At 35.3% G+C, this 15,474-nt stretch overlaps 1 long non-coding RNA gene across 1 annotated transcript in view; it reads right to left on the reverse strand.

Moving 5' to 3' along the window:
- Positions 1 to 5,929: 5,929 nt before the first annotated feature.
- LOC129047963 (uncharacterized) overlaps positions 5,930 to 15,474 on the reverse strand; it is a 246,145-nt gene continuing 236,600 nt past the window's right edge. Inside the window, exon 10 of the long non-coding RNA XR_010136445.1 lies at positions 5,930 to 7,264. This is a non-coding gene — a long non-coding RNA (uncharacterized LOC129047963). The remainder of the gene's footprint in view (positions 7,265 to 15,474) is intronic.

Genomic DNA, 15,474 nt, shown 5'->3' on the forward strand with positions numbered 1-15,474 from the left:
AGAACTACATTATCCACTGGCCATATGAAGCTCTGTTATGTTGCTGGCTCCTGTCTGCTGAGCTTCGTTTTGATTGCATATTTCCTGCATAGAACTTCCAAATGTGTTCTCATTTATTAGTCCCTAACATTCTCAGCTGGAAGGCTACACTATTACAAAATGTTCAGTTAAGATAAATGTAGAAGACCTTGTACATCTTTTGCCAATAACAAGGGAAGGATTTTTTTTTCCTCCTCTAAAATAATCCATCTAGGATATAAAATAGTAATATTTTAAACCATTATTTCTCCTTTAGTTGATTTAAATAATTTGTAGTGGGGTACATGTGACCCGAAATTGTGAGACTTCTTATCTCAGCTCTGACCTTCATTAGCTATTGAATTTTAGGAAAGTTGTAGTAGGCAGAAAAATGAACCCCTAAATATGCCCATGTTCAAATCCCTGGAACCTGTGAGTATGTTACTTTACATGGAAAAGGGGGACTTTGCAGGTGCAATTAAAGACCTTGGGTTGAGGAGATATTCTTGGATTATTTTGGTGGGCCCAATGAAATCACATAAATCCTTAAAATAACCTTTTCTACCTACAGTCAGAGTCAGAAAGATATATGATGTTAAAATGATCAGAGAGATGCAGTGTTGCTGACTTTGAAGACAGGAAATAAAGGCCATAAGCCAAGGAATGTTATTGACCTCTACAATCTAGAAAAGCAAATGAAACATATTCTTTTCTAGAGGCTCCTAAAAGGAACATAGTCAAACTGATGCCTTGATTTTACCACAGTGAAACCTGTGTTGGACTTCTCACATACAGAACTGCAAGATAATAATTTTGGGCTGTTTTAAGTTATCAAATTTGTAGTATATTTCACAGCGGTAATAAAAAACAAATATAAAAGTCACTTTTTCCTTGTTTCTTCTTCATGTAAAAAGGTAATTAGAATAAAAACTCTTTACAAACAACTCAGATCTTGATTTGCTGATGAATATGCCTACAGTGGTAATTTTGGGAGATTAATCTTTATTATTTTCCTAAGGAATAGGTGGGAACTGAAGAACCACCTATTAATATTGTCAAAGAAAAATAAAAATGTGGGACCCCCAATTCACTATGCCAAAAGAAAACAGTTAAGCTGAAAGATGAATCATGGAAGATGCTGACCTTCCTTTTGTTCCTAAGCAGATAACTACGGACAAAAGGCTAAATACCTCCACAAGTAGCTACTCTATGTTTACTTTATTTTGTGTAACGTGCTGATTTGCTTAGTGAGACAGGAATATGTAATTGAATATTCCCCTACCTGCTCCTTCTTTCTCCTTCAGCACTCTTTTCGTCTTTAAATATTGAAGCCTCAAAATCATCTTTGGAGAAAGGCACAGACCAGAGACTCTTTTTGTGATTCCGTGTTTATTTTTTCAGGTATGTCCTTAATGTTGGAAAAATAAACTTCTTAATTGATTAAGACCTGTCTCAGACATTTTTTTGTTTTTTGGTTTATAATATAAACTCGTACTTATTGGCAGTTTTTACTCAAGAGTTGCTATGGTCTGAAAGTTTCCCGCAAAATTCATGTGTTGGAAATGCAATCTCTGACAGTGTTAGGTGGTTGGGCCTTTTGGGAGGTGTTTAGGTAATGAGGGTTTTGCCCTCACAAATGGATTAGTGCTGATATAAAAAGGGCTTGCAGAAGTGAGTTCCCTCTCCTCTGCTCTTCTGCCATATAAGAATACAAAGTTCATACCCATCTTGCCCTTTCATATTCTGCCATGAGGGAACACAGCAAGAAGCGCTTCCCTAGATGCCAGCTCCTTCATCTTGGACTTCCCAGCCTCCAGAGGTGTAAGATAATAAATTTCTGTTTTTTATAAGTTACTCACTCTCTGATATTCTGTTATACTCACACAAAATAGACTAAGACAGAACTCTATCTAAAATGTGCTATATACCCAGGTACTTCCTGTAGGAGAATCACTGAGATCAGTAACCTCCAAACCAATATTTCCTACTCTAAAATAGCACAGGTTTTATAAAAAGTTCGCTATTATGTCCCTGTGAGATCTTCTCATAGTTGTCTTTTGCTAAATTGGACCCTAACCATCTCACTCCTGCCTGAAAATTAGAAAACCAGTTCCCTCTTCATGGGTTAGTAATGGATCTTAATACAAAAGAAACTGGGAATAAATTTCATCAGTCATGACTTACTTGCCAGAAAAGTGGAAATACCCCATTTGTCCTTGACTTTCTGTGCTTGTGGGAAATACTTATTATTATCTTTTGTTCCTTATTAACACCGAACCAGAGGACTCTCCTTTCTCCAATCTTTCCAAGTATTCACTTGCCAGTTTTGAGTTAACTCTCAAGATATTTACAATATCCATCTCTTACTTTTGTAGTTCTTTGAAGAAATTGATTCTCAAAAATAATTTACCCACCATAAAGGTATGCATTTATAGCTTTTAAAACTACAAGTGTGGCCCCTTTGCTTCCCTCACCTGCTGTGGCTACACACATTTTCAATACATGTGATATAATCCAATGCATTTTGTGCTTCAGAAAGCAATTTTCATGCCAATAACACATCCAATGAGCATGCTAATAACTTCTGTTAAGTTTAAAACAATTGTCAAGGAGTGTTATAAGGTGAATAACAAATACACCTTGTATTCTGCCTTTTATAAACAGCTGAGCTTAGCGCCTGGGCTTAATTCAGGTAAATAACAAAAAGTAAATGAAAAACTATACTCTCAAATAATTTAGAAAGAGCATTTAAACTTACAATTAAAGCCCAGATTGCACTAAAACAGGCAATTTCCATTTTAAACCTTTTAGCCATTTATGTTTATTAAGACATCTAGAATTACATTCATTCCATTAACATTCTTTGTGTTAGGCACCAGAGAAAGAGTAAAAATAACATATTAAAGCTAACATTGTTGCAGAACTTAGTGCCTAGATTTGGCTTCTATTCTTTCTATTCGGTTTTCAATGTGTTTGACCTAGGTGCTTGCATTAGGAGTAGACAATGTAACCTGATGCTACATCAGCTCCATGGTTTGAAGTGGACTCTCTTGAATCAAACCTACTTAGTTGGATTTAAGAGCTGGCATGTGGGGTTTCTGAAAACATGCAGAACACAATGACTAAAGAGTGCGGTTCGAAAGAACAATCTCCAGGTAAAGTGGTAGGAACAGGGCCACTCTATAGAAACGCAATGGAAACTACTTTATTAAAAATAAGATAGGCCGGGCGCGGTGGCTCACGCCTGTAATCCCAGTACTTTGGGATGTCGAGGAGGGTGGATCACAAGGTCAGGAGATCAAGACCATCCTGGCTAACATGGTGAAACCCTATCCCCACTAAACATATAAAAAATTAGCCGGGCGAGGTGGTGGTCACCTGTAGCCCCAGCTACTCGTGAGGCTGAGGCAGGAGAATGGCGCGAACCTGGGAGGCGGAGCTTGCAGTGAGCAGAGATTGCGCCACTGCCCTCCAGCCTGGGCGACAGAGCAAGACTCTGTCTCAAATAAATACATACATACATACATACATAAATATTTAAAAATACCTTTTATTTTGTCATTTATTCAACAACTATATACCTAGAATCTAAGATTTGCCAGACGGTAAAGTGCATGTAGGCAATGAAGGTGTCAGAATTTTCTCAGCAATGATCATGGCATCAGACATCAGTGTGTTGATTAAAGGAAGAGAATTGATATCAAGAACTCAGACATGATAACACTTAAAATCTGTTATTAGCAATTTTTTAGAATACAACATATTTTATTAAGTATAGTAACCACTTTGTACAACAGGTCTCTTGAATTTTTTTTCCCCTAGCTACCTGAAATTTTCTATCTTTAGATCAACATCTCTCCAAATGCCCCCTTCCCCCCAACATCCAGCCTCTGAAAACCACTATTCTACTCTCTACTTCTATGATTCATCACAAAAAATAATAACTATGTGAGGTAATGCATTAATAACGCATTAATTAGCTTGATTTAGCCATTCCACAATGTGTGTGTATATATAATTATGTTATATAAATATATATTAAACATATTACATATTTTAAGCATCATGTTGTACATGAAAAATATATAAACTTGTATTTGTCAAGCAAATTAAACATGTAAGAATAGATAAAAGGAGCTTAGAGATACAGAAACACTGGAGTGGGGCAAAAATTCAGCTAACTTAATAATACATGGTAAAGCCTGAATAAATGAATTAAAGCAAAGTACAATGATCAGATCTTATAAAATGTTAATATATTACCTCATATATAACTTTTGAATATTACAGTACAATACTTTCAATTCCTCCCTCCCATATTCTGTGCCATTTTATATATTTTACTTTACCTATGTTTTCTAAAATCATCACATTTACAAACAATTTTGATGATAATGAAAACTTTCAGCATTTGTCTCCCAGAAAGAAAAGTATTTCACCTCTATAGTTGAGAGATACTTTTGCCAACTAGAGAATACAGAATTCAGAGGTGTCTTTTTATTGTCACTATTCTTTTAGCTCTTTAAGAGGTCACTGAATTGTCTTTTGGCTTGCGTAATTTCTAAAGAGAATTCTACTTTGATTTTCTGTATGTAAGTATATTTTTCTTCCAAATACTTTCAATATTTTCTTTTAGCTTGGTTTCAGGTGTTTGAATCTCATATGTTTAGGTTTTTAAATTTTATTTATTCTTGAATTTCTCTTGTTGGGTCTATAGCTTGATATCTGTGATTATTTTTGGGAAACTCTAGGTTCATGTCTTTTTTATTGATATATAAGAGTTAGACATATTTATGGAGTACAGTGTGATATTTAGATACATGCATACAACGTGTAATGACCAAATGAAGGTAATTGGGATATCCATCACTTTAAATATTTATCATTTCTTTATGTTAGGAAAATTTCAAATATTCTCTCACAGTTAATTTGAAATACAATAATTCTTGTTAATTATAGTTGTTATACTGCACTATCAAACAACAGAACTTATTTCAAGGCCCTTATATCTTCAAATTTTTCTTTTGTCTTATCTCCATCTTTTCTTCAGTGATTCTTACTAGATACATGATAATATCCCTCACCTCTTTAACGCTCTGTTTTCCCCCTACTCCTTTTTCTATTTATGTCTCCATTTGAGTAGTTTCTATTTCACATCTGCCCACGTATGCTGTCAAACTTTTCCCTAGTTATTCTAAATTATCTGTCTGATAGTTTTAATATGGAATTCATCTCTAAACCTGGGGCCTGCTTTGTCTCTTAAGACTTTTACTTTGTGTGTCTTGTCATTTTGATTAAATGACATACGTGGTACATAGACCTGTAAAAACTCAAGTATATTTTTGTGCCTCTTCTTTTGCTAAGCTGCTACTATGGGATTTGAGTCAGTTTAGTCAGAAACTGAGCTGGGTTTAGGATGTTTTGTTGCTATGGCTACCCTTAGTACACCACAGTCTTCAAATTTCTCTGGCTTTACCTCTTGCTTAGGCAAGTATTGTTTTACTGGATGGTTATCCTCATTGTCCCTGTGCCACTCTTCGATTTTGGCTTTTCCTGAATGAATTGCATTTCACAGAAGGTCTTTCACCATGCCTGTGACTCAGTAGTGAATTGTTGTTGCATTTTACTTCTAGAGCTTGCTAGTCTAGAAGTGGGGAACAGGTGAGTGACATTACTTCTTGGGCAGGTTCAACCTCATCCTTTTTTTTTTTTTTCCTTTTTTTTAATTATTATTATACTTTAAGTTTTAGGGTACATGTGCACAATGTGCAGGTTAGTTACATACGTATACATGTGCCATGCTGGTGTGCTGCACCCATTAACTCGTCATTTAGCATTAGGTATCTCTCCTAATGCTATACCTCCCCCCTCCCCGCACCCCACGACAGTCCCCAGAGTGTGATGTTCCCCTTCCTGTGTCCATGTGTTCTCATTGTTCAATTCCCATCTATGAGTGAGAACATGTGGTGTTTGGTTTTTGTCCTTGCGATAGTTTACTGAGAATGACGATTTCCAATTTCATCCATGTCCCTACAAAGGACATGAACTCATCATTTTTTATGGCTGTATAGTATTCCATGGTGTGTATGTGCCACATTTTCTTAATCCAGTCTATCGTTGTTGGACATTTGGCTTGGTTCCAAGTCTTTGCTACTGTGAATAGTGCCGCAATAAACATACATGTGCATGTGTCTTTATAGCAGCATGATTTATAGTCCTTTGGGTATATACCCAGTAATGGGATGGCTGGGTCAAATGGTATTTCTAGTTCTAGATCCCTGAGGAATCGCCACACTGACTTCCACAATGGTTGAACTAGTTTACAGTCCCACCAACAGTGTAAAAGTGTTCCTATTTCTCCACATCCTCTCCAACACCTGTTGTTTCTTGACTTTTTAATGATCGCCATTGTAACTGGTGTGAGATGGTATCTCATTGTGGTTTTGATTTGCATTTCTCTGATGGCCAGTGATGATGAGCATTTTTTCATGTGTCTTTTGGCTGCATAAATGTCTTCTTGAAAAGTGTCTGTTCATATCCTTTGCCCACTTTTTGATGGGGTTGTTTGTTTTTTTCTTGTAAATTTGTTTGAGTTCTTTGTAGATTCTGGATATTAGCCCTTTGTCAGATGAGTAGGTTGCGAAAATTTTCTCCCATTTTGTAGGTTGCCTGTTCACTCTGATGGTAGTTTCTTTTGCTGTGCAGAAGCTCTTTAGTTTGATTAGATCCCACTTGTCAATTTTGGCTTTTGTTGCCATTGCTTTTGGTGTTTTAGACATGAAGTCCTTGCCCATGCCTATGTCCTGAGTGGTAATGCCTAGGTTTTCTTCTAGGGTTTTTATGGTTTTAGGTCTAACGTTTAAGTCTTTAATCCATCTTGAATTAATTTTTGTATAAGATGTGAGGAAGGGATCCAGTTTCAGCTTTCTACTTATGGCTAGCCAATTTTCCCAGCACCATTTATTAAATAGGGAATCCTTTCCCCATTGCTTGTTTTTCTCAGGTTTGTCAAAGATCAGATGGTTGTAGATATGTGGCGTTATTTCTGAGGGCTCTGTTCTGTTCCATTGATCTATATCTCTGTTTTGGTACCAGTATCATGCCGTTTTGGTTACTGTAGCCTTGTAGTATAGTTTGAAGTCAGGTAGCGTGATGCCTCCAGCTTTGTTCTTTTGGCTTAGGATTGACTTGGTGATGCAGGCTCTTTTTTGGTTCCATATATACTTTAAAGTAGTTTTTTCCAATTCTGTGAAGAAAGTCATTGGTTCAGCAAAGTTTCAGGATACAAAATCAATGTACAAAAATCACAAGCATTCTTATACACCAATAACAGACAAACAGAGAGCCAAATCATGAGTGAACTCCTATTCACAATTGCTTCAAAGAGAATAAAATACTTAGGAATCCAACTTACAAGGGACGTGAAGGACCTCTTCAAGGAGAACTACAAACCACTGCTCAATGAAATAAAAGAGGATACAAACAAATGGAAGAACATTCCATGCTCATGGGTAGGAAGAATCAATATCGTGAAAATGGCCATACTGCCCAAGGTAATTTACAGATTCAATGCCAACCTCATCCTTAAGCAGGCATTTGGTCTTAGAGTCTCAGGGATGGTTCATTTTCTGTGATAACTCTCATTGCCTACAGGTAAGAGAAGCTCATGATTTGGGCCAAGGATGATCCTACCTTTCCTCTAGGGTTATAACTGGGTATTCACTGTTGCATTTTACTTCTAGCTTGTTAGCCTCGTAGTGGGGAACAGATGAGTGATGTTATTTCTTGGACAGGTTCAACGTTATCCTTGAGCAGGCATTTGGTCCTAGGGTCTCAGGGATGGTTCATTTTCTGTGATAACTCTCATTGCTTATAGGTAAGAGAAGCTCAATGATTTGGGCCAAGGATGATCCTATCTTTCTTCCAGGGTTAGAACTGGGTATTCACTCATGTCTTAGTAATAATAAAGTTTACTGTCCTTCCCCTGCAGACATGAGACTGTTGTCCCTCCTCCAGAACCGTACCATTGAGAAAAAGTTTCCTGGTCTCCTACCTCACACCTAAACTCTCCTGACAGAATCCAGTGTAGTTTCAAAGAAAAAGTCTGTGAGTGGGTGAAGCTTCCTCCACCCACTGTCTGTCAGGTAAGTCAGAACTTGTGTCTCATCTGTCTCTGGAAGCAATGGCTCTTTTTAGTGATGGATGTTTGGCTATCCTTTGACCTCAATTCTATGATGAGTTCAAAAAAGTTATTATTTTATAGATAATCTTGCTTTTTCTGGTTGTCATATTGAAATCAGCACTTGATCAAGCTTTTTATAGCCTAAGAAAAGCCAAAAATCATCTCCATTTATGTTTTATACTAAATAAACTAAGAATGGACAGAAAATATAATACAATCATGCATTATACCTCAGTTTTCTCTATGTTTAGCATCTCAAGAGTTTGATATCACAATTTGTTGTCAAAGAATTAAAAATATGTGATAATCTATGTTTGCTTTTCTTCTTTGACTCAGCATAGCCACTTATAGAAATTCATGTGAAGTCACGCCTCTAAAAATCCAAGTAAGTTATGCATAATATTATTTATTTTAATATTACTATAAGCATTCAGTAGTAAAATATCAGAAAAAGACAAATGCCATCCATATAAAGTTGCTTTGATAAATTTTGGTGCATCCACATGTTCAAGTACTAAACAGTCAGAAAGAGTTTGAGCAAGATCTCTCTATCAAATGAAATTAAGAGAAATTTTAAAAGCAAGGTACAAAAATATCTATATGATATGCTAACTTTTTCTTTCTTAAAATGAAGAATATACACACGTTTACTTATTTTTCAAAGGAAACACAAAATAATAAATGATGAAAATTCTTGCCTATAAGAGGTGTCAAGGAATAGAATGAGGGTTTATGAGATTAACCTAGTACTTCTATAACTTTTCCTTTCTTATATCTTTGAATTTTGTACCATGTAAATATATTTTCAAAATATAAAATTAAAATAGATTGCAAGAAGTAACAACAATCTTCAAAATAAAGAAAGAAAAGATGATAGACAAATGTTTATAATAGCCTTGCAATAACAGCCAGCATTTGAAGACAGCCCAAAATTTCATCAACAGGAAAATGGTGTCTCTGGGATTTTCAGATAATGTAATATTATTCAGCAATAAATAGGAACAAGCTATGATTCATGCAATGCCATTAATGATGCTCAAAAATAATATCCTAAGTAAAATAAGCCTGACACACAAAGCTACACACTGTTACCACATTTATACAAAAACCTAGAACAGGAAAACCAATTTATTGTGACAGAAAAAATGTCTAATGATCTTACCTCTATTGTAGACATTTTTCAACATATTTTATTTTGTTTCCTTGGTTCGCATTTTGGCAGCTACCATATTCTTCAAAAGCCCATTATTCATTTTAGAACTAAATTGTTGCCTTCCAAAGCCAAGTGATTTTCTCTTTAACTATAATATTTGATAGTCTGCCAGCTACAGACAGTCTTTTATAATGCCCCCAAGTTATGGGCTACCTGTATTCCTTAATCTGTTTGTCCAAATATGACTAGAGATAGGCCAGATACTCCTCAGATCCTCATTGTGAGTGCTTGCTGAGTGTCTGTGGTGAATGTCTTAAGAAAATATTTGTATTTATTAAAACTTGGGTTGACTGGGAGGCAAAACTTGCAGTGAGCCAAGATCACGCCACTGCACTCCAGCCTGGGTGACAGAGTGAGACTCTGTCTCAAAAAATTAAATAAATAAAAAAAAAAACTTGGGTTGAAAAATCAGGAAGTACCTGTCGAATATTAAGATTTCTTTCATTCTTTAAAAATAGGATAAAAGTAACAGAAGAACACTATTACTTCATAATGTGTGTTCTATTTGTTATGTATAATAGATATACACATTTTACATTTATTCCAGATAAATATTTTAATATGAATGATTAATTATTTTTTCTCATTAAAATAATATAGTTGTTCCAATGAAGGATGAGGCCTTGTTTTTAATGTAGGAGTCTATGAATGATCAGTCATATGGTATGGTAGGAATTTTCCACTCTGTACTAGATGTTAGATATTATGGGAGATTGACAGAACTTGTTTTAAAGGTTTTCTATGATTCTTTTTCATAAACTTTATTTTTCAGAGCAGTTTTGGTTCATAGCAAAATTTAGAGGAAGGTATAGAGATTTCCTATGTACCATTTCCTCCTTATTTGAACAGATTCCCCCACTGTGAACATCCTGCAACAGAATGGCACATTTGTTACAACGGATGGACCTACATTGACATAATTATCACTCACAGTCCATGAACTGCATTAGAGTTTGTTGTTGGTATTGCACATTCTGTGGATTTTGACAAACGTATAATGATGTGCATCCACCACTCTTTGTCATACAAAATAATTTTACTGCCCTAATTATCCTCTATACACTGCCTATTTAATCATTCCTTCCTTCCTCTAACTCCTCACAACGACTGACCCTTCTATAGTCTCCATGGTTTTGCCTTTTGTCAGAATGCCATATAGTTGTAATTGTACAGCATGTAACCTTTTCAGATTGGCTTCTTTTACTTAGTAATAGGCATTTAAGATTCCTCCACATTGGGCCAGGCGCGGTGGCTCACGCCTATAATCCCAGCACTTTGGGAGGCTGAGGCGGGTGGATCATCTGAGCTCAGGATTTGGAGACCAGCCTGGCCAACATGGTGAACCCCGTCTCTACTGAAAAAATACAAAAATTACACAGGCGTGGTGGTGCAAGCCTGTTATCCCAGCTACTCAGGAGGCTGAGGCAAGAGAATCACTTGAACCTGAGAGGCAGAGGTTGCAGGGAGGAGAGATGGCTCCACTGCACTCCAGCCTGGGCAACAAGAGTGAAACTCAGTATAAAAAAAAAAATTCCTGCATATTATTTTATGGCTAGAGAGCTCATTTTCTTCTGGTGCTAAATAATATTCTATTGTTTGAAGGTTCTACAGGTTATTTATTTATTAACTTTCTGAAGGACATCTTGGTTGCTTCCAAGTTTTGGAAATTATGAATAAAGGTGATAGAAACATTTTTGTACATGTTTTTGTGTGGGCAAGTTTTTCATGCATTTAGGTAAACATCAAAAAGTTGATTGCTGGGTCTTATTGAGAAGCAAAGCCAGCTAGATTTCCTGGGTCGAGTGGGGACTTGGACAACTTTTCTGTCTAGCTAGATGACTGTAAACACACCTATCAGTGCTCTGTAAAAACGCACCAATCAGCGCTCTGTGTCTAAAGGATTGTAAATGCACCAATCAGCACTCTGTAAAAAATGCACCAATCTGCGCTCTGTGTCTAGCTAAAGTATTGTAAATGCACCAATCAGCACTCTGTGTCTACTAAAGGATGGTAAATCAGCACTCTGTAAAAATACACCAATCAGCGCTCTGTGTCTAGCTAAAGAATTGTAAACGCACCAATCAGCGCTCTGTGTCTAGCTAAAGAATTATAAACGCACCAATCAGGGCTCTGTAAAATGGACCAATCAGCGCTCTGTAAAATAGACCAATCAGCAGGATGTGGGTGGGGACAAATAAGAGAATAAAAGCTGGCCACCCCAGCCAGCAGTGGCAACCTGCTCGGGTCCCTTTCCACGCTGTGGAAGCTTTATTCTTTCACTCTTCACAATAAATTTGCTGCTGCTTGCTCTTTGGGTCCATGCCACCTTTATAGAGCTGTTAACACTCACCACGAAGGTCCCTGGCTTCATTCTTGAAGTCAGTGAGACCAAGAACCCACTGTAATGAACCAACTCCAGACACGTAAGACTATTTCTGCTTTTGAAAGAAACTGTCAAATTGTCTTCCAAAGAGGTTGTATTCTCACTAGAAATGAAAGAGAATCCCTGTGGCTCCATGTTCCCCAGCATTTGGTGTTCTTAGTATATAGAATCCCGGCCTGTTACAGTCCTTGGCCCATTTTGTAATTAGGTGGTTTGTTTTCTTACTGTTGCATTATAAGAGTTCTTTGTATATTTATAAATAGATAGTAGTCCTTTATCAGATTCACATTTTACAAATATTTTCTGCTGGTCTAGGACTTGTCTTTATCTTATCTCGAGTGTGTCTTTCATGGAGCAGAAGTTTTTAGTTTTAATGAGATCCAGCTTATCAAATATTTCTTTTGTGGATCATGCCTTTGGCATTATATCTAAAAACTCATAGCCATACCCAAGTTTATTTAGATTTTTCTCTTATGTTATCTCCTAAAAGTTTCATAGTTTTGAATTTTACTTTTAATCCAATGATTCATTTTGAGTAAATTGTAGTGAAGGTTGTAAGATCTGCATCTTAATTCATTTTGTTTGTTTCTTGTTATTTTGGTATAAGAATATCCTTTTGTCCTGGCACCATTTGCTGAAAACATTTTCTTTTCTCCTTGTATTGCCTTTATCCCTTTGTCAAAAATCAGTTCACTACATTTGTGTTTATCTATTTTTTGGACTCTCCATTCTGATCCTTTGATCTATTAGTCTATTTTATTGCCAAATACTTCACTGACTTGGTTACTGTAGCAGTTTAGTAAGTCTTGAAGTCAGATAGTGTCAGTTTTCTGATTTTGTTCTCCTTTAATACAGTGTTGTCTATTCTGAGATTTACTTTGCATATAAACTTTAGAATACATTTTTCAATATGCACAAGATAACTTGCTGTGATTTTCACTGGGATTGTATTGAATTTATATATCAAATTGTGAAGAAATGACATCTTGACCATATGGGATTTTTCTATCCATGATCATGGACTATCTCTCAATTTACTTCTTTATATTCAACAGTTTTGTAGTTGTCTTTAGGTAGATTTTGTCCATATTTTCTTAGATTTTTACCTAAGTATCTCATTTTGAGGGAGTGTTAATATAAATGGTAACATGTTCTATATTTTAAATTCTACTTGATTATTACTGATGCATAAGAAAATATTGTTTAATTTGCTCTTGTTCTAGCTGCCTAAAGTTGGAAGCTTCTATTAGTGATTTTAGTATTTTCTTCTTTTCTAACATATGCATTCAATACTATGAAGTTTCTGCTAAGCACTGCTTCCCCACACATTTTGATGTTGTATTTTAACTTAGTTTGAAATATATTCTTAAATTTACTTAAAGATTCCTGTAATCCATGTATTATTTATAAGTGTTATTTTTAATCACCAAGTATTTGGGGATTTTTGCAGTGATCTTTCCGCTATTAACTTCTAGTATAATTCCACTGCGGTTTGAGAACCTGCTTTGTATAATTCCTATTATTTTAAATTTGTTAAGATTTGTTTTATAACCCTGTGGTATATTTTGGTGAATATTCATACGAGTTTGATAAAATACATATTCTAATGTTACTGAATTGACTAGTCTATAAGTAATTATATCCAGTTGATGATGATGCTGTTGAGTTATGCTATATTTTCTGATTTTCTATCTGCTGTCTCTATCCGTTTGATGATTCAGCAATGTTGAAGTCTCCAATTATAGTATTGTGTTCTCTTTGCAGTTCTATATGTTTTTACTCATATATTTTGAAGCTCTTGTGTTAGGGACTTAAGTACTAACTGTCATTATTCTTCTTAGAAAATTGGCCCCTTTATCATCATGTAATACCATTCTTTAGCTATGATAATATTCCCTGCTCTGACATTGGTACTCTAAAATTAATGTAGCTACTCTCATTTTCTTTTGATTAGTCTTAGTATGCTATAGCTTTCTCCATCCTTTGCTCTTTATCTCTGTATGTCTTTATATTTAAAGTCAATTTATTGTAGACAGCATATAGGTTGTCTTGTTTTTGTATCCCACTTTGACTTAGTTTTTTAAGTAGAATATTTTGACCTTTTAAATAAAAAGTGACTGTTGATATAGTTGGATTTACATTGACCATATTGTAATTGTTTCCTATTTGATGTCTTTGTTATTTGTCACTATTTTTGTTATCTACTCTTTTTCTGCCTTTTATGTTTTTAATAAAGCATTTGCATTATTCTATTTCCTCTCCTTTCACAGGTAGTACAAGTACCAAATAATAATAATGTATTTCTAATTTCCTCCCTCTTGTTCCTGGAATCACTGCTATCATTCAATTCTTGCATTCATAAGTATACATAAACATAGCTATATATATTTACATGCATAAGCATATATAAACAAATACATTGTTGCCATTATAATCATTTTTATTTTGTTAGATTAAGAATAAGAAAAATAAGTGTTTTTATTTAACCATTATTTATCTCTTCTCCAATGCTCTTTTTTTATGTAGATTCAAATTTATGATCAATCTGTCTTTCTCTCTGAAGAACTTCATTTAACATTTCTTGCAAGGTAGATGTACTAGCAAAAAAATTCAATTTTTATATATCTGAGAAAGTCTTTATTTCTTCTTCATTTGTGAAGGTTAATTTTGCATAGTATGCAATTCTAGGTTGGTGTTTTTCACCTCCAAATCCTTTAAATATTTCATTCTAATTTTTTCTTGCCTGTGTGATTTATGAGGAGAAGTTGAAAGTAATTCTTATTTTGCTCCTCTATAGGTAAGGCATTTTTTTCCTTTCTGGCTTCTTTCAACAAAAGTTATTTCTCTTTATCTCTACTTCTATGTAGTTAAAATACACCTAGGTGTAGGGTCTTTTGTTTTTTATTTGTTTGTTTTTGAGATAGAGTCTTACTCTCTCACCCAGGCTGGAGTGCAGTGGCATGATCTTGGCTCAATGCAACCTCCACCTCCTGGGTTCAAGCGATTTTCATGCCTCAGCTTCCAGAGTAGCTGGGATTACAGGAGTGTGCCACCACACCCAGCTACTTCTTATATTTTTAGTAGAGATGGGGTTTGCCATGTTGGCCAGACTGGTCTTGAACTCCCAACCTCAGGTGATCTGTTGGCCTCAGCTTCCCAAAGTGCTGGGATTACAGGCATGTTCAGCTGTTTGTTTGTTTGTTTTTGGCATTTACCCTGCTTGCTGTTCTCTGGACTTCCTGAATTTGTAGTTTGATGGCTGTCATTTATTTGGATAACTTCTCAGTTATTATTGTTTCAAACATATTTTATCTTTCTTTCTGTCTTTTTTTATTCTCTCTCTTTTTCTGGTATTCCCATTATGTATATGCTATACCTTTTGCAATTGTTCCACTGTTCTTGTATAGCTTTCAGTCTTTTCTTTGTTTTATAGTTTTGGAAATTTCCACTGACATATTTTAATCCTCTGAGGTTCTTTCTTCAGTTGTGTCAAGTCTACTAATGAGCCCATCAAAGGCATTTTTATTTTATTTACAGTGCTTTTGATCTTCAACATTTTTTAAATTCTTTCTTAGAATTTTCATCTCTCTGCTTATATTATCCATTTGTTCTTCCATGCTATTTACTTTTTCCATGAGAATGCTTAGCATATTAGGTGTAGTTTAAAAAAAATCTGGT

This window comes from Pongo abelii, chromosome 13 (genome assembly GCF_028885655.2).
Source record: "Pongo abelii isolate AG06213 chromosome 13, NHGRI_mPonAbe1-v2.0_pri, whole genome shotgun sequence".
Taxonomy (NCBI): domain Eukaryota; kingdom Metazoa; phylum Chordata; class Mammalia; order Primates; family Hominidae; genus Pongo; species Pongo abelii.